Consider the following 27397-nt stretch of genomic DNA (forward strand, 5'->3'; position numbering starts at 1 on the left):
CTTCTGAATCAGCTTCTGTTTTGTTATTAGTTTAAGTATTTGCTAATGACTGTTCAGATGCGGAGTTTTGCGCATCGTGTGTGTGTGTGCGCGAGCGAGCAAGAGAGAGAGAGAGCGAGAGAGAGAGAGAGAGAGAGAGAGAGAGCGAGAGAGTGAGAGAGAGAGAGAGAGTGGAGTCAGCTGTCTTTACATTAATTTTGAAAGATGAAGCTCGCGATTATGGTAAGGGGCGTTACATTTCCGACGAGTGCTTGTGGTGTTCGGCCAATCAAAATGCACTGGGTCAGCTGGCCAATCAGAGCAGACTGCGCTTGTCGGAAGGAGGGACTTTGTAGAAAACGAAGCGTTTGAGAAAGGCGGGGCATAGAGGACCTACAATAATGTAAAGTATTTGAAAAATAATGTGTTTTTTAAACATTAAAGCATGTCAACATATTCTGTTACACCAAATACACAACATAATGATCTTTAAAAAAGCATCATATGACCCCTTTAAAAAAATGTCTGAAATCTACCCACACTAAGGCAACACACCATAAAAAGTAAAAGAAAGTGTTTTATTTGCGTTTAAATGCCACTGTACCAGAGCAAAATATTTACTTATGATAAAATGAAGTTATACATGCTCTGGTTTTCATATGCTGTTGCTTAGCCTGTTAGCAATGATTTGTGTTAATATTTTCACAATGAATCAACTGTTGTTCCTGTCTGTTTTACACAGATCATATGAAGGCATCTCAAGCATTTGTTGTTCCATCCTGTTTCCAGTTGCAGTGACCTCAACAGCCCGTAAAATCTAGGTAAAACCTGTAATCTCTCCAAGGATAGCTCCACTATAGCTCAGAGTTCTGTCAAACAGAGTGTACGGGAAAAGCAAAGAACGGGAAGAGCACAGTGTAATCTGTTCTCCATGTGAAATTAAACCCTTAGGACAAGCCATTAATTTTCCTCGCACTGTTTGTGTACCTGGAGCACTTGCAACAGTGTGCACATTCGACCTGGCAAACATTACAGCAGAGTGTCATCACTCTTTGTCAGGAGTACAATTTGACCATGTAGTGACCCAGAGTCATAGTGTAAATGAACATTAGAAATGTATGTATATAAAGGGATTGTTCACCCAAAACAGTGTAATTTTAATATCATTTTATAGACTATTATATTTTGTGTTGATATTTTGAATTAGATTGTATTTCTATTTTTAATTTTAATTTTATTTAAAGTTTTGTTGTGTATATTTTTGTCATTTTAATAGTTTTTTTTGTGTCTATATACTTGAAAATGAGAAATGTGGAATCTAATGTGGAATGAAAATGAGACATGTTGAACTAGCTGAAATAAAAAAATTTAAGGTAAGTGGTTGCAAACTATTTATTTTAGCTACATTTTAATTATGAAAATGTTTTTATGGTTTTAGTTTTGGTTAACGATAATAAACCGGCTTGACTCAAAAATGAAAACTCATAATTTACTCACTCTCATGTCATTCCAAAGTTGTATGGCTTTCTTTCGTCTGTTTTGGGTCTCACTGACCTTCATTGTTTTTATTATATAGGATAGTGGAATAGTGGAACATGATCCCCTACTTGAACCAGATCAGACTCAAACCAGGGTTCCCATGGGCCACAGCTCTCATATGTCATGTGTATAGTCCATTGCACTATAGCTCTGGCTAAGACAGATTGTTAATTTTATTGCAATATGTTGTTAATCATATTAAAATAGTAATAGTGCTGATTGCCTTAACAAGCTGCTTGATGTTTCTACTGTAGCTCAGCTACACAAGCCTGGCACAATCAATGCCAAAATGATTGGTTTGATTCCCAGGAAAACATATACTGTTCACTTTGGAAAAATGTGTCTGGCAAATGCATACATTTTAGTTAGATATTGGACGCCCAGTGCGTTTAAATATTTGACTGAGAATCTGCTTTCAGGGTCTGGCACTGTTGCTACAGACCACAGACTCAAGAAATCTTATACCGTATTCCAGCTCTGCTCCAGACAGTTGCCAGTTTTCAGTCTCTGGGTTAGTCCTATTGGGTTTATTCATAATATGATCCAGACCATCTTGGATTTCACCAGATAAAGCACCTGTTATTGCTTATATAAGAATAGAGGTTGTTTTAACAGCACAGTGTTTTAAATGAACACCTCACAGACAGCTTGTCAAAAATCCTTTACAATCAAACTAATCTACTTTGTTTAAAGAGAAAAATTATAATTGCATGTAATTTCATATGTCATTCATTAAGGGTTGTGTGTTTCAACTTACTGGGTTTGAATATCTTCTTATGCTTTCATTTCATTCTTAACTGATTTGAAAGCATTTACTTCTCTCTCACTCACTTAAAAAAATTATAATTCAAAGACCTTATTATTTGTTGTTTATTTGATGTACCTTTCACTCGGCCCTCAACATCAAATGCATCCCCCAGAATGCTGTTTGAAGAAGGGTAGCCAGCTATTTTATATTAAACCCTTAAGGAGCCAGCTCTGACTTCAGTGTTTGAATAAGGCATTCCACATTCAGGCATTAGAACAACATTCTGTGCGCAGCTCCAGGCAGGACTGACCCACCTCTCCCACTCCTCGCCCCCACACATTCACCTCTCTCCCAGTTTCCATTCCCTTTTCGCAAGACACACATGCACCCACACACAAACACACACACACACACACACACACACACACACACACATACAGAAAAGGCCAAGGTTACTTGCGTACACAGCAGAAAAGGTCCAGTCAGTCCAGAGTTGTAATGTTAGCATTTAATCGGCTGTGTCTACACATTTTTACTTACCTGTTAGGTGTACTTTCTGTTTTTTCTTGATAATTTGGAGTAGGTATGTTAGCAGCTAGCAGACTTTCAGCTTGCTATTTAGAGCTGTTTTTTTAAGCAAATTTTTATCACTTTCAATCTTTTAATAAAATGCTACATGCTACAAAACGGTACTATGCTACATATTGTCACAATATAAATAACCTCATCAAGTTGCATGTTTAATTCAGCAAACTGAGGTTATCATAGTGGAACTAAAGGGTCTATTTGTATTTGTAAAAAAGTCTAAATCTAAAAAGTCAACATTTGCTGATTAAATAATGAGTTAGGCTGAATCACACTATAGGGACAAATCAAGTGCATTACAACTTTTGAGCACAAATCTATCATATACAGTACATTTGGCAGACACTTTTATTCAAAGTAACTTACGTTGCTTTCAAGCTATTTCATTAATTCACACAAAACAAACACACGACCTTGATGTTGCTTTTTATCATTTTCATGTACATTTTTATATGGTTAAATTCTCAGTCACTATTATCATTGCAACGTGATATGGGTTTGGAATGGCATGAGTAAATGGTTTCTTTTAAAACTTTAAATTCCAATCAATTTAAATAAAAAGGCTATATTCATCATTCTGAAGACTAACTCCTTTCATTAAGTCATATTAAAACCAATGTTTTGCTTATGAGTGATGCTTTGGTGCTATACACTTGTTTGTGATATCTATCTATCTATCTATCTATCTATCTACTCAGTGCCCAAAACAAACGTTATATGTCATCATCATTAATGTACTGTAATTTATATTTACAATTTATTTAGCAGATGTATTTAAAGTAAAGATTTTATTTATTATCCACTTTTCCTTTTCTCTTCTTTTTGTTTTACCAGTTTGTTTGTTTTTTCTAAAAATTGTGATGTAAATTTAAAATAACTGACCCCTATACAGTTGCCAAATGATCACACTTTAAAAGAGCATTTTACTTTTCAGAGGAATTCCTTTATGAGAAGAACGTATACACGTTAGTGTTAGGGATGGTCTGTTGTTGTAGTTCTCTAATAAGAACCATCAGTGGTGGTTTTGTCTCGTGGGCTTCAGACAGACCTGTGGGTGTTTGTTCCATGAGTGCAGCGGACCAGAGCTTCCAGGTTTGTGGTGACACACCCATCAACAAAAGCAGATCTGGTGGGTTACAAACACGACTGTTATTGTGCTATAGCAAAAATATGTGACCGTTGTTGTCCTTGCTGTTTAGCTGTAAATTATTTGAAATCTACTTGACACTGAGAAAGGTTTTGTTGCAGGAAAACGATGTGTGTTTATGATGGTGGTCTTTTAAATATCACTGGGAGGGACTTCAGAACAGGAAGTTGTCAGCCAATTATGCATGTTGCAAGTAAATTTAGGCAGTTAGAGTCTCATTAGGTCTTATATTGCTTAACTTTTATTTTGATTAAAACAAACTATTGATTACTGAGGCTAATGTTAAAGGTGCAGTGTTGCGGGTTAGACATCTATGGATTTGTGAGGCAATAAAAACTTTACTGAGAGCCAGTGTAATTGATTTCTCATGGACAGAACCTGGAGGAACATCTGTTCTGTATTTCCTCAGAATTGGAATGATGGTGAATTGTGTGTGATATCTGGAGTGCAGATCTGAATTAAACTTGATGTTCAAGACAAACTGAACCTAACATCATTGGATATCAGAATACATGGAAAAAATACTTTCTAGACACAATTTATTTTATAAAGGTATCCCCTTTCCAGTGAATGAACAGTGTCTCAGTGTTACAATTATGAGGTTTCACTCCAAGTGCTCAAACCAAATTACATATACCACATTGCCAGCTCTTCTGGTTTTATCAGTGGGTGCTATTTCCCACGACCATAAGAATAACTATATGATGCTGAGTTTCTTTGCTACCATGCAGTGGGTTATTCCCAATGCTTACATCACTAACTGACTCAGGACTAACTGAGTGTTTTTAAGTTGTTGTTTTTTCTTATTAACATGATTCCCTCGTACGGAATGTATCTGAAAATTGATGAGTTATGAAATTGCTAACTTACACTGAAGGCACTTGGCCAAAATGAATCATTTGGACATAAGGATACTTCTGACTTTAATGTGTGGTCTATAAAAGTCAACTGACATGGATAAACACAACAACTAAGTATGCTTGGGCTAAATTTGACTTTGTTATATGCCAGAGTAAATAAGGCATATGCTATATGTGTTGAATCAACACAGTTCAAATGTGAGAGACATATTCTTTGCTCTTGTAAATTTGGACGGGCTTGCGTCCAAAAATCCTTCAGTACTTTTCCATAACCTCTTCTTGTACATGGAGTCAGGACATGTTTGATTGGTTCTGCAGCAGATGGAGCGTGTTAAAGTTCACATTTTTTGAAAACCTCTTGACTGTAATTACTGAACATCTTGCTCTGCGATAATAGGAGATGGTTTGCAAAGTGAACGAACACTTCAAGGGTGTTCACACAATGCAAATCTGAATGTTTCACAATGAGAGAGGTTGTGTCTGCACTGGGCATGTCAAAGCGAACATTACGAATCATTTGTCATCAGAAATACCGCAAGCATGTAGTATGTTATAGAATGTCAGAAAATGGAGTATGCCAGATTTGTTTACTCTCAGTAAAAGTATGGTTACGTTTACTGTTGTTTGACAAATTTGTCAATAATTTCAGTTGGAATCCATTCTATCTGGAAGGTCAAATGATTTCCCCACTCAGACTCTGGTCCTGATTCGAGTTGGTTGTGCAAATTTGCAGTATTTACCAGTAAAAATCTGCTTGCTTTGAAAGTGACTTTTTTTGTGTGCTGTGCTCCATACATAACTACACTATTGAGAATAGACAATGGACCTTTTTGTCAGTGAAATTTCAGTAATGTGACCGCTAACGTACGCTAATATACTCATTGCGCCGAGCCTATAGCCTTGTTAAATGGGCACTTTTTTATGATGGACTTTTTATAAGTTACATTCAACAGTCTGAAAACAAATCAGGGTTCACAACCTGTCTAAATATGCCATTGGGACGCATTCAGTCTTCTAATGCAGCCTTTGAATTATTCAGCCTTTGAATTGGGACACAGCTGGCATCTATGTAATATTGTTTAATGCTGACTAATGTGTCTCTTACAGCTTTTAAATCAACAAAACCTCTTCACAAAATTGACATCATTCTTGTTTTAAACTATCCATAAATATAATTTGTAGCAGTTTCTACATGAAATGTCTCTGCTATTCAAGAATTTGATATGTTACACTAATTTGTAAAACTCACTTTTTATCAGAACAGAAATTTGTCGGCACTGTAGAAGAGCTTAAACAAACCTTGCATGATTGCATAATGACAGGATGACAAAGGCTAAATGATCTAACAGACCTCTTCTGTGGAAACTTCATATAAGGTCAGCTCACGGGCCTACTAGCAGTAAAAGCCAGCACTGACAAAAAGGGAAGTGAATCATCCAACTATAGAACATTCTTTCCAATAACTAAATACTGAAGCAAAGAAAAGGCTGTGTGATTCACTTAGACCATCACACATTTTTTGTGAATCAGGGAAAGTATGAGAATTTCCACTTTAAATGATATATAGAGGTCTCGATCCCAAATAAAATGGAGATGTGGCTATTAAAAAGAGAGGAATGTGGTGGGAATGATTATAAGAAGGTTTCAGCAAGAGGGACATATTTTATCACACGTAAATTAATGCAGATGCCCTTAGGTAAATAATATTAAATTGAAGAATGCAGGAAGACATAAAAAAGAAGTTATAATCAATTCCATGCACATGTGTCAGAAGTTACTAATGCTCCCTTAGGAGTGCTTGAGGAGTCCACTGTCTGCTGAAGCAAAATGCACACACAAACCACTTCTCACATACAGAAACACTCAACTGCTGATAAATTTGTGCTCTTGCCATGGATAAATAATGCAAAAGCTTCAGTAAATGGATCCCATATTCAAGTATGTTTGCCAAAATATGTGCTGATTTTAATTTAACAAAATCAAGTGTGGTAACATGTAAGTTCCAAAATGTGCCACAGATTTCTTCTTTTAAAGAATGTAAAACACGCAACAAGCTTGTTCATAAAATCCAGAGAGCAATAAATGCAAAAAAGATTTAAATAAAAAAGCTTTTAGTTACTTTAATAGAATGTATTGCTTGACACCACAAGTACAAGTATTTACTAATATAAAATGCTATGACATCTCCCACTGGGCCACTGGAAAGCTAATTAAAGAATTTTGTGGAACTTGTGACCTTCTGTGGTCAATACATTATATTTTACTATATATTTTAAGAAATTGGCTGTGCTGATCTGGAGGCGGATAAATTTATATGCACTATACTATGCAGACACTATGCAGGCAATAAGTTCAAAAATCCAATGACTATTGCACTGTTTTAAATGGTGACACTGACATGTGTCCCACTAGTTTGTTAACTGAGTGCTGTTTATTTCTGTTTGTCACACACACTCACGGAAGTGTCTAAAATATGTCCTCTTGCCCCACACTGGATTGTTTGGCTGGCAGCTCATAAAAAGCATACTTGGAATCATAGTTGGCACTCTTGTATTTTGTGCCCTGATGCAAAATAACTTTACACAGAATTATACTTTAAATACCAACACCAGAAGGCCTGCTTCCTCTGCCAGAGAAACAGGACCAGTGTGGGAAAATTGGAATTAGGTGTGTTTGCCCTCAAAACTTTGCTTTGAACAATATTTGAAATCTAAAAAACAAAACAAAACAAAAAAACAGAGCTTTTGAATCTCATGTTATCTATTTGTATTTTATAGCAAAATGTATTCTATTTCTGCTGACAGACTGAAAACAATTTGTATCTGAACAACAACTGATGATGACTGAGCTTTTATGCTGGAGAAAGTAGAAGATCTAGCAAGCAAATGTTTGACAGGAAAAGCTGTCTGGCAGATGGGGAAGGTCTGCTGCACAGGACTGCACTTTTTTCAATGAGTTTCGATTAGATCGTGTAATAATTAGTAGTGTCATTAATGCCACCTACCGGTAGCTCGTGTCAAGCGTCACTTTGATTATTCCAACTGTCCAATTAACTCCTTTAATATTCACCATCATGTGGACAAAGTAGAATTTAAAACATAAAGCATCAAAGAATGATGGTTTGTCGCTACAGTATATCTATATTTTGTGACAGAAAGACACACACACACACACACACACACACACACTGCTGGATTGAAGTATTACTGTACATTTAAAGAAGCAATGTCAACAACAGACCTCATTAATCGAAAACATGCTATCAGAAATCCCTAAAGGAACATTCATTTTTAACCAAGGAGTTAGAATTAATTTAATTCAAACAGGGGTTTTAAATAGCTTTCATTTATCAGAATCTGATCAGTTATTTATTTGCATAAAATATTTATAAATCATTTCAAAACCCATTTAACGTTGTCTCCACCATGCAAACATTTCATATTTCTGCCCCTGCAGAACTCAAATATTTGCCCCCAATCAATATTCTTTTCTCAATTCTGCATCCTTTAACTTCTCTCTTATCTGTGATCAAAAAATAAAATAAAATAAAATAAAATAAAATAAAAACAAGACAGTACTATTAACACAGCTACTCCATGCTCGGCCAAACAGAAACAGACCCTTCTGTAGTATCCACATATGGCACTGTCAGGAGCAAAGAGGGATTTACGTACATAGTTACCTCTCTTCTTCGCTGGTTATAACAGCGCAATAGCGACCTCTAGCCCTGCGTATGAATAAAACATAGCCTACTAGACAGCTCTCCGGTGAACGGTAATCGGGATTGTTTGGTAGCCAAATATGGATATGATTGATAGTATTCTATAAAGAAATATGAAGTATACATGAGAACCCATCAACATTTTTCTAAACATTCACACTTTAGGTCTAAACGTCCTACGGGAATACTTGGTTGGCATGAACTTTATCAGCGGTCGCATGATTGAACAGGTAAAGCTATGTGCTTCTTAACCACACTATAAATGATCCACAATTGGGATCTGAATTGATAAGTTTTGGATTGTACACCTGATATAACTGAATGTATCCTTATTTAACATTGTTGCATAATTTTACATTAACATTGCAAGATAATTTATTATCCAAATTGACACTGTGAGGAGAACTGTTAATAAGTTGCAATAGACTAATAACTCCGGTAGATGTCACTGTTTACACACTTTTTGTAATACAGCAGTGGATGCCTATTTAACTCCACATAATAGTGCAGTTCCAGTCCTTTTATTTTTCTGGTGTCTAGTGCAACAGCGTCCCAGACCAGAGTGTGTGAGCGGTGTAGAATTGTGTGAACTTGCCTGAGTGTTGCTCATGTTCACTTAAAGTGAGGTGCAGGAAATGGAAAACCTGGAGTGGAGCTTAAGTGGACTGATGAGTGAACACTGAGGACAAATTACTGTCGAGAAAAACAAGTAAAATACATAGAATAGACCTACATAAAAATAGAATACCACTACTACTAATAATAATATAAAATTCAGAATAAGGGTACAATAGGATATGTATAAAATAAATGCTTTATAGAGCTCACCAATGTTTTTTTTTTTTTATCTTTAAAGCTTTTTCAGGATCAATAGTGTATAAAATAAATGCTTTATAGAGCTCACCAATGTTTTTTTTTTTTTTTATCTTTAAAGCTTTTTCATTCAAAGAGTGTTTAATACGATGTACAGCTTTCAGTCAACAAATCCATAACGTTTTTTTTTATTTATGAATGTGAAATTCAATCAGAATATAGGCAAATTAATTACATTAAAGCACTTTTTGTCTTCTTCAGAATATTCATTAAAACAAAAAAACAAAAAAAGGGACATTTTCCCACAAAAGTGGGAGAGGCCTTGAACACTGAACATTTTTATTGATAAATGTGTCTCACACCACCCACAATACAACTGGATAAATACAATCCAAAAATAAATGCAAGGTGGTAGAGTGCTTTGACTTCTTTTAGAACTACTATTTGTTGGCGTAAGAAAAATATGCAAGCTAACTGATAAAATTTAGTTTTTGTTTCTAGAACTACTGTATCAAAACAATATCACACTTAAACACTTTCAGTCTGAATATCAACATTTTGTGATTCCACTTACCCGTGTGATATTGCTTAAATGTCTGAGTCTGTTTTCATAACTAACACATGAGTTTGCGGTGATGATTAAGTAAATTCTATGCTTTGAACACCCCACCTATCATCTTTTTAATGGTCTCCCAAAACCGCAGATTGTCTCCTCCCTGTTTAAACTTGCCTACTCTTACGGCGCTCCGACTCAACATCTTGCTATTTAGGTGAGGGGTTGGACAGAGCAATAGGCTGTAATCTTCTGCATGGATGAGAACGAAAACATTTGTAGCATACAAGTTGATTTAGTTAGTTAAACACTAATGCACCGTTAAACAATACACCACCAGATGATGGCGATATTGCATACTGAATGGTCTACCTTCCAGAAAAGTCACTTAGATGTGTAAGAGCTACATAGTGGCAGTAAAAAGTGGATGGATGGCATGTCAGTAAGTATGTGTGGTCAACGTTCAGCCTCGTACTTGAGTCTTTAGTAGCCTATTGAACTTTTCATATGATTTAGTCCCTATACAAAGTGTTCATGCAAAGATTCAGTCTTAATAGACCCTCTTATCTTTTTACTAATTGTCTATTTACCAAACAAACAGTTAATTGTTCTCACACAGATGCAGCATAAACAAATTCAAGGCGCCAGAAGCTCAAACAATATGGTTGCACCTTCCAGCGTTTAAATACTTTGCACGCTGTTACCCATGACCCCTCCTCACTTACATAAACATATTTTCATTCTATTGTGTTCATATTTTTCCTCCAGCGCTGCCCACACACCTCCAGTGTGGCGCAGTGCATAACCGGCATGCCTGAAGCTTGTTCTCCGCAGCGTTCGCTCAGACTGTTATTGTGGTGTAAACAGGACGTGTCGATTCACATCCCCAGTTATCTCGTTTTTCTCCCCAAACCCATGCATTCCTTGGCGTTTCCTTCAAAGATGAGCATAAGGGTCAAGTAAAGGCACTTAGAAACAGGCATAGTGATCTGGGGGAGCTAGAGTGGATCGGTCTGTCTTCCATCAGCCATGTTTAACAGATCATTCCCAGGTTCATGTGACTGGAGACTGCAGGGCAGCTTGGTTTGTTTTAAGAGGGAATGCCTTTAGCGTGCATTCGAAATATCATGCAGGCTAAATGGCACTATCTCTAGGATCATTCATAAAAGGGATATGTTCGTAAAGCCTTCGTTTTGAAGTCGCTCAAAACCGTACTCCACCCATACGCATGTTTTATAGCTATTGCCCATGCCATCAGTCATGGTGCACTGATTGACAAGACGTTTCCAGACTGCTCAAACAAGGGATTACAGAGGCATTTTAAAAGCTCTCGCAGGATGTCAGAGTTCACTTATGGCCCTTTAAAGAGTCTATAACTCTGGAGAGAAACTGGCAAAATCTGCTCCGGTTGGGAATGCCAGGAGCGAACCCTCCTGATCCTATTCTTTAGATGGGAGAACATCAGATGTGACGAGCAGAAATAAAACCGACAGTTCTTTCTTTCTCACTGCATGTGTGCAACAGAGTCCAGGACGGCTTGTCCAAAAGATATCAGAGGGAATGTTATGTTTATTTATAATACAATAGACATCAGTCAGATTGCCTTTCAGTGAGGCTTGGGAATATAGGTCATGTCTGGAACATGTTTCTGTGAAGCTGTGATGTTAAACATCTCATTTTACCCGTGATCTTCATAGTGTACATCCTGTTCCACTGTGAAAGGTATTAGCACCTGTCAAGCAGACAAGATCAGATCAGCCTGTGAAAAGAGATCGTACCTGCATGGCACCCATATAGTATAATATTATGAACAATATTAAGGAAAGAATGGTTGATATAATGTTGTGATGGCTAAATTCAGTTGTAGCATTTAAAATGACTGATTTTAGTTTTTTTATATATATTTTTAATTTATTTAGGCAAAATAATATAGATTTCCAATATCTGCCATGTGCTGGTTATCAGCCATATAACATCTGCTTATCTGTATCAGATAGAATTTTAATATTGGTGCATCCCTATGTTTAAATATTTTTATATTTTAAATGTGTGTCTTAGTTGTGCATTACAGTGTCTTTTTAAAATGGATGACTTTTTTTCTCCCTGTTTTTTCTTTTTAATGCATTTCCTAATCATCCAAATAAACACTTGAATGCTGTCCTTTGATATTAGGAATGTAAATTGGTTGTTTCGTAATGATCTGATTTGACGACCTGAGCGATACAATATTTGCTGATACTATACCTTAAACATGCTGCAATGCAATTATGGTTTAATTAGATTCAGAGGCCCTTGATTGATACATCAATATTATGATTATATACAACCAGTTATATTTTTATTAACTCACAAATGCAACCAAAAACATGAACATTTAATTGATCATTACACCGCTAGTATATATCAAGTTGTGCTTTTTTTAGTTTATTTAGACAAAATCTTATAAAACTGTAATATCGGCCATTTATTGCTTATCAACCTGTACATGAAAATAATTGGTAGTTTATTTTATTGTCCAGAATTTTCTTTTCAGCCTTTCATGCTTCTTCCGAATCTTTTCCAGGTTTCCCACCCAAGCGCAGAACCAGGTTGTTACAGTGGAAGCGGGTCGTCTCCTTAACCTCTACACTTTATCTTGATCAGATTTCCCTCTGGCTGGGGGTGGGGTGCTGACGGGGGGTGGCGGTATGCCGTGGTGCTATTGAAATTCCAGAGCTGATTTCACATGTTTTACATTGCCCTCATTCCGATCCCTCCTCTGTGACTCATTTTTGGGCCTACACTGGGGTGTAGAACATGGAGCAGGTGATAGGCGAACTCTTCCCGGCTGACCAGCTCTCTACTGGAAAAACAAGAATGAGGAGTGAAGGAGGGATGGCTGGCGGTTGGTCCCGTCCGAGTCGGTTCCCATGTCTTGTTTAGAATTTAATGGGCCGAGACAGTGGGAATCTGACAAGTTTTGCTTAATTTATGTGAAGATGGGCCTGTTTTTGTAGTTTCTCCCCAGGTCACATACCAAGTATTGTGTGTGTGTGAGAGAGAGAGTGTGTGTGTGTTTGTGCATGCATAGAATGGTTTCACGTTTCCATTGCCTAGCAATGGTGTCACTGTTTTTAAACTGGCTTGGCGTCGTGTGTTGTGTTATCTGCCCTACCTATCCTGATGTTTGTGTTCGAATAGATGCTATCTTGAAAGAAATTGCATGGTGACTTGCCTCTGATATGGAATTTAGTTGGTCAGGACTCACTCACGTATGTGCCTACTGCCTACTCACGTCTGTGATTTGAACCTTCCCATCTACGTCATATGTTTTCATGAACATTTTTTCTAAATTAACTTGGTGAATCCAACCCTTTTTAGAAAGTACAGAAATTCAAAATTTATACTTCAGTACAGTTTTATCTTGTACAGTCAAAGACTCAACAGGTCTAGTCTTGGGATGTACAATATACTGGTGTTATATTGGTTATTGGCTGACATTAGATATAGATGTATTTTTTTTACATTTATTATATTAGACGATAACCGATATTGTACATACTCTTTTCCTCTACATTTAGATGACCTTTGCTGTCATATAACGCTCACTTACATTTTTTTTTTAAACTAACACTGTTAAATATAATTTACCAAAATTGAAAATATCAATTTTTTGTTACATTGTAATATTGTGGTGTTTAAATTCACTTGTAGCATTTCAAACCATTGATTTAAATTTTTATTGTTTTATTTTAAATTGATTTAGACAAAATGTTAATATTACCTTCAGTTAAGGGACAGTCACTCTTACCATTGAAATTCCCCTAGTGAAATCCAGATATTTTGATGGGAAATTAATAATTTCACATGACTGGGTGCCGAAGCCATTTCCCTTTGCGAATTTTGCATCGGGTTCAAGATTGGTGAGCTTTGACACACATATTTGCAGTGCTTACCAATAGCATGTGTTCATAGACCTTTGCCAGTTTTGTATAACTACATTTCAATACTATAAAATGAGGCTGTTTGGAAAGCAGTTATTTAGGGTTGTTTCATTTGCTAGCTGGGAGAATATTTTGGGATGTTTCTTTTGTTGTCAAAATTGCAAATGTAACCGCACATTTAGGATCCATCCAGCTGTTTTAAAGCAAGGTACTACCATAACAAATATTAAAAATTTAATTAAATTAAACTAAATAAAAAATTCAGCCTGTTTTTGAGACGTTGAAGTATAGTTGCATAAATTTCAGTTTGACCGATCATTGGTGGGATCTTTTGCCCATCCCAACCTCAAATGATATATGTGCTCATACAGTACATGCTGCTCGTGCAATTACTGATCCAAACTTGGGAGCCAAAAATTTCAGTTGCAGAGACTCTGGAATCAGAATCAGAATCAGAAAGAGCTTTATTGCCAAGTATGTTTGCACATACAAGGAATTTGTTATAGTGTCACAAGCTTCCAGTACACGGAGACAACAACAACACACAGATAATAAAAATGAGATGTGAATAAAATACACATGCATAAATATAAACAACAAAAAAAAGAATAAATTGTATGTACAGGTGTGCTATAGATGGAATAGGAATAGAATAAATAAAATAAGTTGTAGGGATGTACTAGGGTTTAGGGTGATAAATAAGTATAAGGTTATTGCACATACTGTACTTTAATTGCACAATGGGAGAACATTAACTGTTCATGAGGTAGATTGCCTGAGAATGCAATCTAGAAGAACGAGATAGATAAAAGTTTGACAAATAGAAAGAGAACAAGACATGAAGATAATTTATCTGCAAGTGGTGTTAAGGTAGTTATCTCCTTGCCATGGCCGCCAGGTTTGATCTTGGCTTTTTCTCCAGCTAACCTCAGCCTGTGGAATGCCACAGTCTCTTCCATGTGTCACCCAGGAATTTCCCATCCTTTAAACGAGGAGAATGCAGCTCTAATATATAACCAATTACACAAGTAGCATTTCCTGTGTTCCTTTGAGATTTTTTTTCAAGCTCAAAGTGCCAATCAAGGCTGGAATGCCAGAACATGATTCTTATTTGCTAAGGGTCAGTGCACCATTGCCCCTACATTCTAAAGGCCCATTGTTCCCAAGAGCTGGGAGACTCCATAACCCTCGGCCCCTGCTCTCTTACCCCAGAGCCCCCACATCAAGGGCCCGCACTGTTTACACAGCATCCGCTCCCAGAGTGACCTGCCACGTAAAGGATTAAATAAGGTAGGGCCCTCGCAGCAAAGGACAGAGCGATTCAATCACTGCCACAGATAGTTAGGCTGAACGCGAGAGTGGGAGAAGGAGAGAAGAGGCGACTTGAATCTGGAAGCTTTTTGTGCAGCGAACAATGGTGAGATTGCTTTATCGAGATGCCGAGCTCACTGTCTTTGTGTGCTTTCTTGATGAACCCACTCAAAGAAACATAAATGTAAAAGAGTTTCTCTCTGGGAACGCTTTCCGGAAATCTCAAAGCACCATCTGATATTGGAGTACAGACTTAATTCAGGAATATCAATGTTAAGAGTTATTAAATGTAATAATTTAGCCTGTAAACTAAAATAGCGTGATGGTGTGATAATTGAAGTTAGCATTGCTTCAAGATTTCACAGTTAAGGGGTGAGGGATGTGAGCCACCTGTATAGCGGGTTAATAATGAACATCTTCAGAGTCAAGCGAAAGGGCACGATGGGAAATGAACCCTCTCTGTGCAATCAATGGCTAATTAATGGAAACATGATCATTTTGAACACTGCAGATGCAGGGGGAATTTGCAAGAATGGTTTATACTAAATCCATCCCATTCCCCTGCAAATGCAAGAGCAGCGTTCATTTTTACGCCGATTTTTTGTTTGTTTTACCTATAAAACAATGAGAAAAATATAACGATTGAGTATTGATTAAAGTTCATTTTATTTAAACTAAAATTAAATTTAATAGTCTGAGAACCAACTTAAACCAAATATGTAAAATGTTATTAAAACATATAATCATTTAACAAAAACATATTAATATAATAATAATATAATATAATGTGTAGGGCTGGATAAAAATATATATTTCTCGATTTTAATCTATTCTCATTTTTACATTCCAAGAATCGATTAGTCTAGCCTGTTTTCACTTTTCAGTTAACGAACGGAACATTGTAGCATGCCAGCCCATCCAATAAATCGCAATAAGCTTTGTGCTTTGTTACTTTTGATGTGAAACAAAGTCTCAGATTTCAAATTCTTTCCATTTTATTACAATATTCAAACAATAAATGCTGTTTTGGTGCTGTTTAATGTGGAGTGACAGATCGCTGTAGCACCTCAGTTCAAGAGAAGTGGAAGCACGTAGCGCACGTCGATCACCTGCTCTGCTTTAATACCAGTTTCAGCACGAAATAAACATGAATAAACATCCGAATGTATGTTAAAAGAAAGAGTACAACTCACCGAAATCCGTATCCTGTCTCATATAATCGCTCAATCAGTGTTTCAGCCACGGAAAGATGTCAATATAACAGCTTGTAAACAATGTCACAAAGTCACATTTACCTCAGAAAAAAATATTCAGTGACCATAAACTCATTAGTCAGCTAGAAAAACTCTAGAGAGGAGAATTTAGCTAAGTATATGCACCAATATAACAATAAATAAATCCGTCAAGTTTTTACTGACAGCCACCATTTAAATGTTTATATTAAAAAAAATGAATTGGAGTAGAAGTACAATTATGTAATTGTATCTTTATTATTATAAAAACTTCATTGAGTGTAATTTAAGCATTTGTATACAAATCAGTTATATAGTAATGTAGTACCAACTGACTCTCATGTATATTTTAAAGCATAGTTGAGTTTTTTTTCTTTGATAAAATTTGGCATGTACTGTACCTGATATACAGTATATCCAAAATAATCGAAGCTTGTGAATCAGAATTGTGAAATTTGTGTCAAAATCCAGTGCTAGTAATGAGTAGCCTACATTATTGTAAAACGGTGTTAATGAATTCTAATGTCAATCCCCAACATTATTGACTATGATTGGATTATTTGAAACCTAGGTATTCTTCTTAAAAACAATGATAATATTTTTCATTATTTTCTCATCATATTTTTGTCAGCAGTATATTTCAAATCAAATCAAAACTGTTTTACTATAGTCATGATGCACATTTTGCATCGTGTATTCATTATCCTTGATGAAATGTAAAAACCATTCGTCGGTAATTTCTTTGCATGCTGTTTTACCACTGCATGCAACCTTTCCCATCTTATTTCATGCCTTCTCATTCCAATTCATGCTGTACATGAGAGCTCAGGACATTTTGGCATTATTCTCTGCATATTATTTTCCAAACTTCTATTTATTTCTTCCCTCTGTGAAAGATCTTCCTACTCCAGGTGGATGACAGCATGATGGTGAAAGTGAGCATTGCTGCAAGAGTGTGGCATGAAATGAGAGTTGCTGGATGCTGACCATCTCCCTCAGCTGTGTCTTTTGGAGAAGTGTCTGACATCTTCACGCTCGCAGTGGAAGAGAACAGGCAGACGGTGTGCATTGTTAGCATGAAGGGCATTCTATCTATTCCTCTCTGTCAGGGACATCAGCAGCTGTAGAAAAGCTCTGCACACATTCAGATTGATTCTGCTTCAATGGCAGTTGATTAGATTTCACTTAGCTTTTATTTTCTTTGGCCTCTGGTAATAACAGAAAAAAAAACTGTTTGGATGAATTAGCTTTTGTAAAATCAGTTTATTTGTGCAGACAAACACTGCAACACAGGAACTGAAAGCAACCAAAAGAAGAGGTACATTGGCAGAAGTCAAAAGTTTCCGCTACTTCATTATCAGTTATTGCCAAATTACCTCAGAATTCGCAATTCGCCCCCTGGAATTTTAATACACAATTAATTTGTTTGTGAAGTTGATGTTTTATCCAAACAGACCTGTGATGTTTGTCTTTTCGTCTCCAGTACAGAAACGGAACAGAAAGAGTATTTTTCCTCCTCTTATTGACCATGGTGGAATGAATTAATAATAAATGAATAGCTATAGAGCAAATGACCGCCAATACTTTTGCCTAAGGCTGCAGTGTTAAACAGCCTAAATATTTATAAAGTTAGACTCTACAGAAGTAGCAAGTAGTGTGTTTTCGTATTAAAGAAAAGATACACATTTTTGACAACTCTCACCTCGCGCACATAATTATGATCAGAATACATCACATTCTGATTCACATATTGTGTAGTCACAAAGGTTGAAATATTTGAACCCATCTGGAATTATAGAATATATAAATCTGCACCTGCAGTCCACATTTGACTCACTTTTGGAAACAAATGAAATGACTTTGGGTCTATTGTCTGTTGTAAGCAGTGAAATATGGCTCAAGTCATAGAGGCATCAATCAGATTAGCTGATTACAGTTTTGGTCATTGAGGACGATGCAAGTAACTTTTTACAGATGATGCAATTACGATTTAGTTCTAGCTAAATGGGATCATTTGAAATTGCAGAAATAGTTGTAGAAAGCAATGGCAGCAGCGTAATTACTAATTAACCAAAGTTCGTATGGCAGACATTATTCATAATTGTTTAACATCACTGAGCATCTGCAGAACTGCTTCCACTGTCTTATTAAAGATTGTAAGAATTCCAGGTGGTCTCATGCATGCACATGTTCAAACTACAACACATCAGATCAGACACGTCATATACTCCATACATTCTTGCATCCACATTTGCACATTCAAGAGATAATGAAAAATAAAACTGCCTTGATATTGAGTGCTTTAGCAGTGTGTGAATTCTGAACGCTTTGACCTGTGACTTGCTGCTCAAATGCAGAAACCAGATTGAAACAAGGGGGTCAGTGCTGTTTGCTCTCTAAACTGCTGTCTTTGCGACTATGTCGGGCATGCCAAGAATTCCACAGATCATTGTGTGTGCCGATATGGCTCAAAGGTATGCAGTCACGTTAACAGAAACCTGACCTACCTGACTGATCGAAACTACACCCACGCGTTATTAAGCTCACAATGCTTGTGTGGGAAACAATGAAACGGTCTTGGAAGCTAATTCCTTCCCAGATAGGGGATGGAGATGGACAGCTTTGAATGAAATGAGGTATGTGAAGAGAAATGCCAAGGTCTTCTCTTCATTCCGTGTTCTGTGGTTACCAGGATATGCTTAGATTTCTTTTATAGTTTAGATTTTTTTTCAGACACCACTGGCAAACAGCTTTATATGATTTCTATTTGCTGCTGCTTCCTCAAAATGCTCTTATTTTTACAACATTCAATACCTTGTGATTGGTTATTGCAGACAGCTGAGAAGACTCAATAAATAATTAATTTTTTAATTCTTACTGTTATGCTGTACAATATGTTGCATTGCAACATTGCTTGAGTTTTTTATTAATATTTTTCTAGGATGATTTGCATCCTCAGTGTATTCATTTTTAAATTCAGAAATGCATGCATTCAAATAAATGCACATTTCACTCTGATGTCTGAATGAAACAGATTTGTTTCCCAGTCCTAGTGGAAGTGCATTCCTGAGGGCTTTTGTGGTTCTTGTTTTATCCTCCCTGCCTGGCCCAACCCAGCTGTGGGAACAGGACTATGGGGCGTAACTTCGTGCCCAGTCCTCTCACATACTTAAACACACGCATGCACGCACATATCTGTTCACATACAGTATACAGCATGCGCCCTCCTTTGCCACAAAAAAATAAATAAAAAAGTGACTTTATAATGCACCTGTACACAGAAAATTCCCTGTCTTGTGCTATTTAAAGATTAACTCATTTGTTTCTTGGACCATTTGACTAACGACATGAAGTTTAACTGACTTTTCTTTGCATGTTCTCCCTGTGTCTGCGTGGGTTTACGCTGGGTGCTCCGGTTTCCTCCCACAGCCCAAAGACATGCAGGTTAGGTTAATTGAACATTCTAAATTGTCCCCGGACATGTGTGTAAAGACAAAACTTGTGTATGGATCGACTTGTGTATGGATTAACTTTTTCTTGCCATGAATATAGCCATAGATGCTGGATTGGAATTGAAATGTGTTTATGCGGTTTAAGGTTAAAAAAACACATTATTTTCCACATACTGTACATTATTGTTTCTCCTCTATGCCCCGCCTTTCTGAAACGAGTCGATTTTTACAAAGCTCATCCCGAAACACACAGCGTCACACACGGCGTGCTTGAGTGAGCGGCGGCGGGCTAGAGTGAGGAATGGCTGGCGGGCTTGAGAACGGCGCGGCCGGCGGGCTTGGTAAAATATGGAAAATATATGTTTTGTATTATTTTATAGATGCAACTCAAAATATAAAACAAAATATATATTGTTTATAGGTACTATATGTAGATTGCTGCTAAGTACCCAAAATGCATCTTTCTCCATTGACGACCATTCAAAAGTAAATGGCACTATATTAGATGTTGTACTAATGTCTGTTTTATTTATTTAATAGTTTAAATATTTATTTATTTTTGTGGCTCTTAAAAGTGTTAAAATGCTTAACATTACAGCTCAGGAGTTTTATAGTGCCACAATAGAGATTGTTTCGAAGCAGCTCTATCTGAGGCAAATCAAAATTCTTCTATAAAGCAGTTCTAAGACAACAGTGTCATTATTCAATTCCAGTCAATGTTGATACAGTTCAATAGCTGTGTAAAGTTCATAACTTATAAAACAATTTCAATTCAGCTATACAGTTCAGTGTTGATTCAGTTCAGTTCAATAACTTAATGTTGCAAAATCCATCAGTTATGAACAATAGTCGCTAGCAAAAGCCTTGTGGTGTTTTTCCGATCAGCCAGTCACAGTTGTCAGGTTGTTGCTTTTTTGCAGCTCCCAATTAATTCGTCACATGACATGTATGGCGACGATTAGCCAATCAGAGCTGCCAATTTCAGCTACTTCAGTGTGCACTGCAGTATACATCAGATGGCCATTGAACTGTGGGTGGCCTGTGGGTGCGTCGTCTGAGAATAGGTTTGATAGATCCATGTGATGCTTTCTGTCGTCTTGTCAAACCCACGTGCGGGACCTAAACTCAGACTGTGCGACTGCGGCTACAAGCAGGCATCAGCCAGTACAGTCAAACCGGCGCATAATCCGGCAGAGTGCCGCATGCAGCTCTCAGCCAGTCCTCATTAACCTGCCGTATCCTCAACTCAGACCTGTGTGGATGGCATCCTTTGGGGAGCCAGGAGTGTGTGCTCATTAGACAAGCCCACACACACTGCCTACCTCGGGTCAAGAGCATCTACTGTAGCCACCCTCTCTGTTCCCCTGGCTGATTGATGCCGTTAAGATGTCACAGCGTCTCCACTTTAGTGATGACGAGTAGGCCAGGTGAAAGGAGAAGAGCACAGGACAGCCACGCTAAGAAGGCCACCGATTTCAAAAAAACATTTTTCAAGTAGACTAATTTTCATGTCTGAAAAACATTAGGTTTACTCTCCTCACATTTTTCTATAGCTTATAGGCCTGCTGGAAATGTAGGCCTAAATAATAAGAAAATTAGGCCTACTGTATGAGGGGGAAAATGCATTATGAAACGGATCAAATTAAATGAGCCCTTGAAAGTGATCTTTTACATACAATGCTCTTATCACATTTGTTTGAACTGTGCTTTGCGCTGTTGGCATTTTCTTTGTTTTGGCTCCATGCAGTGGTTTTTCTAAAGGGTCAATGACATTCTGTGCCCTTTCCAGTTTACAGTCTGATTATGTCACATCAGCTTGTGAAAGCCCACTGATGTCAGCGGTGCGGTAACAAAACGGCTCGCTTCTCTGAAATGTTTTAATTGTGTACTCTAAATGAACATTGTTGCTAGGCACTCGAGTAACCTTGTCCCATTTGATCTCTTTTATAATCTGTAAAATCATGGGTTTTACAAACAAAAATTTTTTTATTTTTTCCCTTTCACTTTTTTTAACAATAAATACCTGGAGTTCTTAAGTTCACCATGCAAAAATGACCTGTGTCAGCGGTTGTTTATTTTACTCATAAAACAATAATTCAGTTCCTATATGCTTTAAGGTTAGTATCACACAGATTTTTCAAAATAAAGTAAATAAAGCAAAGATTTTTGGAGTATGTTTTACAAGAAAAAAGTATTTCCATTTTTTTTACCTCAAAAATGTTAAGTTTAATTCAATGTGTTACTGGTAACAGTTTGTAAAATTTTCTAGAATTTTTTTTTAAACCAGACTTTATTCAATACAAATGGACTGCATACATATCAACTAAGGTGTGAGTGCGTGGGCTGGCCTGTTCAATATTCAAATACCTTTTTTACACATTTATGGCCTTATAAAATGTTTCAAAGTGGACCGATCTGATAAACTGACCACCTGACTAGCAAAATATAAGGGCAGGGGACAATCTTATCTGAGTTATGTTTTCTTTTGTGACCTTGGAAACCATTTGATTAGGGGCACTTGAAACGCTTGCGGCAAAATCATTTCTCGTTTTCTAACTAAACATGGTGTGGTTTTATAGGTTTACCCTGATCTGATCAGCTGGGATCCCAGCAGCCCTCACACGCCATTGGTGGTGTGGCGAGATCACAGTACTGTACACAGAATAGCCTAGAAACTTCAACATCACATGTTATACAAGTATCTCTTTACCACTGAAGGCCTCAGCTGGTGTTTAGAAAGAATTCTTGCTGACTGTAGGCAGAGAATAAAACCATGGCCAACATGGCAGGTGTGATATTGGCAGTGATTTATTTATTTATTATTTCTTTCATTTTGCATCTTCACACATTTTGCTCAGTGTGTGATTGTAAGCCGATTTTTGCTTTTGTGTCACAGATAATATAACATTATTTAATTCGAGGAGAAATAACTTATTGTACAGAGTTTTTTGTGTTTTTGGGTAATGAAATGACTTCTGCTAATGGTACATTTTTACATTATGCAATAAGTGCAAATAAACCCGCTTCTGACTATGATAAGCACTTTTTTATAAATTACTAGCTGAAACAATGAGGCTGTTTTTTCCCCATTTTTGCAATTAGATGATGTTTGACCAATATTCTGCATTTTTTTCTTTTAGTCTTGTCTCATGTTGATGGTATCTGTACTACAGATGACAATGTTCCATTAACCATTATCTTATCTTCTCAAATTAGGTCAGGAAGCCATTGTCTTATATAGCTACAATTGCGAGAATAAAGTATTTAGAGCCTTTGGAATTCTGTGATGAACCATTGGTTTAAATAAAGTTGTTGATTAAAAAAATATCAAATCACCTATTAAAAGAATAGAATTGGTGTCAGTTCAGGTATGAACAAATAAAAAAAAATAAGGTGTCAGTTTTACAGAACAGATCCATATTGATCTATCAGAAACGTACAGTACTGACATAAACTTTGCTTTGAACATGCTGAATTCCTTCGGAAACTGCAACGAATATGGGCAACAGGATATAATATCACCCTCTAAACAGCAAACAATAATGTATATATTATTATTTACCTTTAAAATGTCTGTTTTTTGTTTTCCTGTGGTGGCAAAGCTGAATTTTCAGCAGCAATACTCTAGTCTTCAGTGTCACACAATCATTCAGAAATCATTCTTATATGTTGATTTGGTGCTCCAGAAACATTTCTTATTATTATCAATGTTAAAAAAGCTGCTTAATATTAGGAAACTGATTATTTTTTTCCAGGATTATTGGATGAATGGAAAGTTCGAAAAAAAAGCATTTTTTGAAATTGAAAACTATAACAACTTTTGCTCAATTTAATGCATCTTTGCTGAATAAAAGTATTATTTTCTTTCACAAAAACGAAAATCTTACCGACCCCAAAGTTATGAACTGTAGCATATATTTATAAAATAACAACATTGCAAATCCTGTTGCTTCAAAACTTGTACTCTTTGTATTGAGCCAAGAGATGTAATGTTTATATGCTCTGTTTGTCAAATGTCTTTTCATTAGGTCAGAGATCACCGAACTTGAACTTTGGTACACAGTGGAAGATGAAACTTCTTCACGTGCTTGCATTTCCGCTCTCCCACATTTGCACGCGTATTGTAAGTGCACTGAGCTCAAAGTCTGCCGTGACCGCACCTTAAGCGTTCTGCTCATTTGCTGGGTGCTAGCTGCTTCTCAAGGAAGATGTGCTTATTTTGACCGTCTGGCAGCCTGAAATGAGTGGAATCACTTTGTTCTGTTACAGCAGTATTTTCGTTTACCAGATATGGTTCCAGAGACCACAGTGGTTATTAAATCTTATATTCTGTTTAAAGCCTTTAACTGAGTGCACTGAACTGCGTTCAGCCTTTCAATTAATTTGTGCGCTGTTTAGCAGTGACCCAATAATAAATTACAAAATGTGACCTGACCCTGCATTATCTTTTTGCCTTTGTATTGAAAGATAAAATGTGTATAATAATGTGTTTCATGACTCGCCAGCCGAGTTTTCTGTCGTCAATTCTGTGGTCTGCACACCCAATGTTCTCCCCTCTGCATGTGTTTAGCATGCCGTGTCTCGGGGAAAAAGCCGCCACAACTATGTCATGCAGACATTTATTTTTGCCTTGTAAAACTACCCAAATGTTGTGGCATTTTTGAAAATAGTTTGTACCGTTTGTGATACAAAAACCGGCCTGGGGAAGGAGCTTATACTAGGCAATACGAGACCTTTACGGAAGGCGTACAATGAGGCAGTTGAAATGTTTTAATTGACGTGAAAAAAGGCTTGATAACGCTGGACGTCACTCAGCCCACACTAAAGCAAACAGATCTGAACTTGTCAAAGGCCTTTGACGTCCCTCTTGCAGCGTAGGTCATATTATCTTCAGCTCGGATGGACTGTGGTTGAACCGCTATGAAGAAACCGTTCCCTCCCTCTTTCATTTGGCCATCTCTCTCTCTCACACGCCACCTCGTTTTGCTTCCTTATTCGTGGTGTGCTAAACCTCACTATTATTCAGCAGATCCACACAACTCTGTGTTTGTTCATTGCTGTTGGTTATGGAAGCCTATGACGCTGCTGAGAGAGACTTTTGTCATGTGAGAGCACTAGTCTAGTCTCTGTGTGGTGTCCCCCCTGCCCCTTCAAATAAACAAACACACAGGCTGATTTGCTGACCTCTAGGTTAGTGACAAATGTACGTCATACATCACCGTCACCTTTGAAACTACCAAAGTTTCATCAATCCATCAAAGACCAAAACACGTGGGTTTAGATTTGACCTCTAGCCTTTGGCACAGACTTTGAGCTTATTTGTTTATTTGTGAGTGCATCATATATATCCTATCGAGATATGTTTTTAAGCATTAAGAAATCTTTTAAATGTGATGTTTGTCTGGGTCTTCATGCTGTCTGACACATCCTGGCCCTGTTTGTAGCCCAATAATGACTTCCAAACAATTCAAGTATTCAGAAAGTCAGAATAGGTAGTATGATATGTGGTCTGTACAGGTTACCCAATTAACTAATTTACAGTTAAACAATATGAACAATGAATTCCAACTGAAAATATGGTGTTGTGGTGCTGTTTACTCACAACAAAAACAGTAGTCAAAATTTCTACTTTCATTTGTTGTCACTGAAACCGTCAGTATATGATGTTTGTTGATTAGGTAGCACTTTTCAATAAGGTTTAGGTGACTGCGCTAACAATGAATAACAATTTTACAGAATGTATTAATGTACGTAGGTTAATGTTAAGTTATTAATATACTATTCTTCTTTCATGTTTTCTTGAATTCCAACTTGTCACTTACCACTTACATGCATGCGTTAGCATTTACATTAATAACCTTAGAAGGTAAAAGCAGCTTAAAAACAGCTTTGGCCGCACATTCCACTCCATTTTGCTACATCTGAAAAAGTCAAGTTCTTCCACTTCTTTCATAGAGCAAAGGACAGTGGGCAAATTAATCCAAAGAGCATGAATGGATGCACTACACAGCTTAAACGATCTATTTTTAACATACTATGATTTAATAATCTTTTTTATTAGAACATGTAGGTAAAAATAAGCAAACTGCATCTTCAGGTAGTAACAGCACTGACTGTTTGCCTAAGGAAGGAAATAATTTTTCTTGCATGTCAAAGACACCTATTATGAAATGAAAAAAAAATGATGTGATTGTTTTATATTTTTACTTTTTTATTTATTTATATTTTTAGTTTTAAAAGGGGAAAAATGCTTTCTTTTTACGTGCCAAATATAAGAGGAAAATATTTAACCAGTACAGGCTTGGATTATGATAGACACTCTCTGGAATGTGCCAAATTCAGCTTTTACTCTTTCACATTTAGCATGTTTTTATTTTGCCTGTGCAATCATTTGAAATAAGGAGCAGGGAAAATTATGCAGCAAGAGCATAATTATAGGCACAATCATTCATACATTTTGACAACTTTGATATGCACGATTCATTTGGACTTTGTGAATGCATTTTGAATGATGCCAGATTATTTGCTTTGGATGGAGGCGTCTTGTAATTTACTGCAGCATGTTAAGGTTCATTTTGTTTGGTGTTACTCAAAAGAAGAGCTCTTACAGTATGTATGTGTAACCCCTCTCTCCCGGGTCCTCTCCACCACGCCTCGTTCTCGTTCCGAGTGGGTCTCGAACCCGGGTCTCCGGCATGGGAGGCGGACGCACTAACAAAGAGGCTAAAGACTGCAGCCACTAGCGCAACTCTTGAGATCAGGGGAGTGAGGTTTACCTGCACAGCACCTACTCGCTGGCCTCCGTTACACTCACCCCCCAAACCTCACTCCCATCCGGGTTACGGCACCAATGTAACCCCTCTCCCCCGGGTCCTCACCGCCACACCTCGTTCTCGCTCCGAGTGGGTCTCCGGCATGGGAGGCGGACGCACTAACAAGGAGGCTAAAGACTGCAGCCACTAGCGTCAGTCGCTAGTGCGTCTCTTGAGATCAGGAGAGTGAGGTTTACCTGCACAGCACCTACTCGCTGGCCTCCGTTACATATGGATTCTCATTGTTTGTTTGTTTTTGTCAATATGTTCCAGAAAGATGATGTTCTTTGCATCTCACGTAAGAAACCAGGTGTATTATTAGCAGAAATTGGGATATCCAATTAGTAAGTGTAGGCACAGCAGTGTCGAGAAAGGAATAGTTCAATCAAAAAATTTGAATATTTAGTAATCATTTACTACTAACCTTCATGTGATTTCAAACCCATCTGATTTTCTTTCTTCTCAAAAAATCATCTTTTGTGTTTTACAGAAGGAATATGAGGACTGGGACTGTCAAGCTCAAGCAAAATGACAAAAACAAGCAATACATACAGTAAGTTATCTATGCACTATGTTTAGATGCTATACGAACGTTTCTTACACTTGACTGATCATTTTCAGTTAGCTGTTAACTGCTGCAACCAGATCATTGGGACTGTGAACAAATCCTTGAACAAATCACTGATTCATTGAAAAGATCTATCTCAAAAGGCCAATTCTTT

The 27397-nt window shown here is 37.0% G+C and overlaps 1 long non-coding RNA gene across 2 annotated transcripts in view; it reads left to right on the forward strand.

Moving 5' to 3' along the window:
- Positions 1-8581: 8581 nt before the first annotated feature.
- LOC107748199 (uncharacterized) overlaps positions 8582-27397 on the forward strand; it is a 29077-nt gene continuing 10261 nt past the window's right edge. The window contains exons 1-3 of one of the 2 annotated variants that reach the window (XR_001640893.1): positions 8582-8632; positions 8745-8809; positions 27166-27228. This is a non-coding gene — a long non-coding RNA (uncharacterized LOC107748199). Of the gene's footprint in view, positions 8633-8744; positions 8810-12508; positions 13379-27165; positions 27229-27397 lie in introns of those variants that run through there. The other variant, XR_001640892.1, reaches the window with a different exon arrangement.

Source organism: Sinocyclocheilus rhinocerous, unplaced genomic scaffold (assembly GCF_001515625.1).
Source record: "Sinocyclocheilus rhinocerous isolate Xijiao unplaced genomic scaffold, SAMN03320098_v1.1 scaffold289, whole genome shotgun sequence".
Taxonomy (NCBI): Eukaryota; Metazoa; Chordata; class Actinopteri; order Cypriniformes; family Cyprinidae; genus Sinocyclocheilus; species Sinocyclocheilus rhinocerous.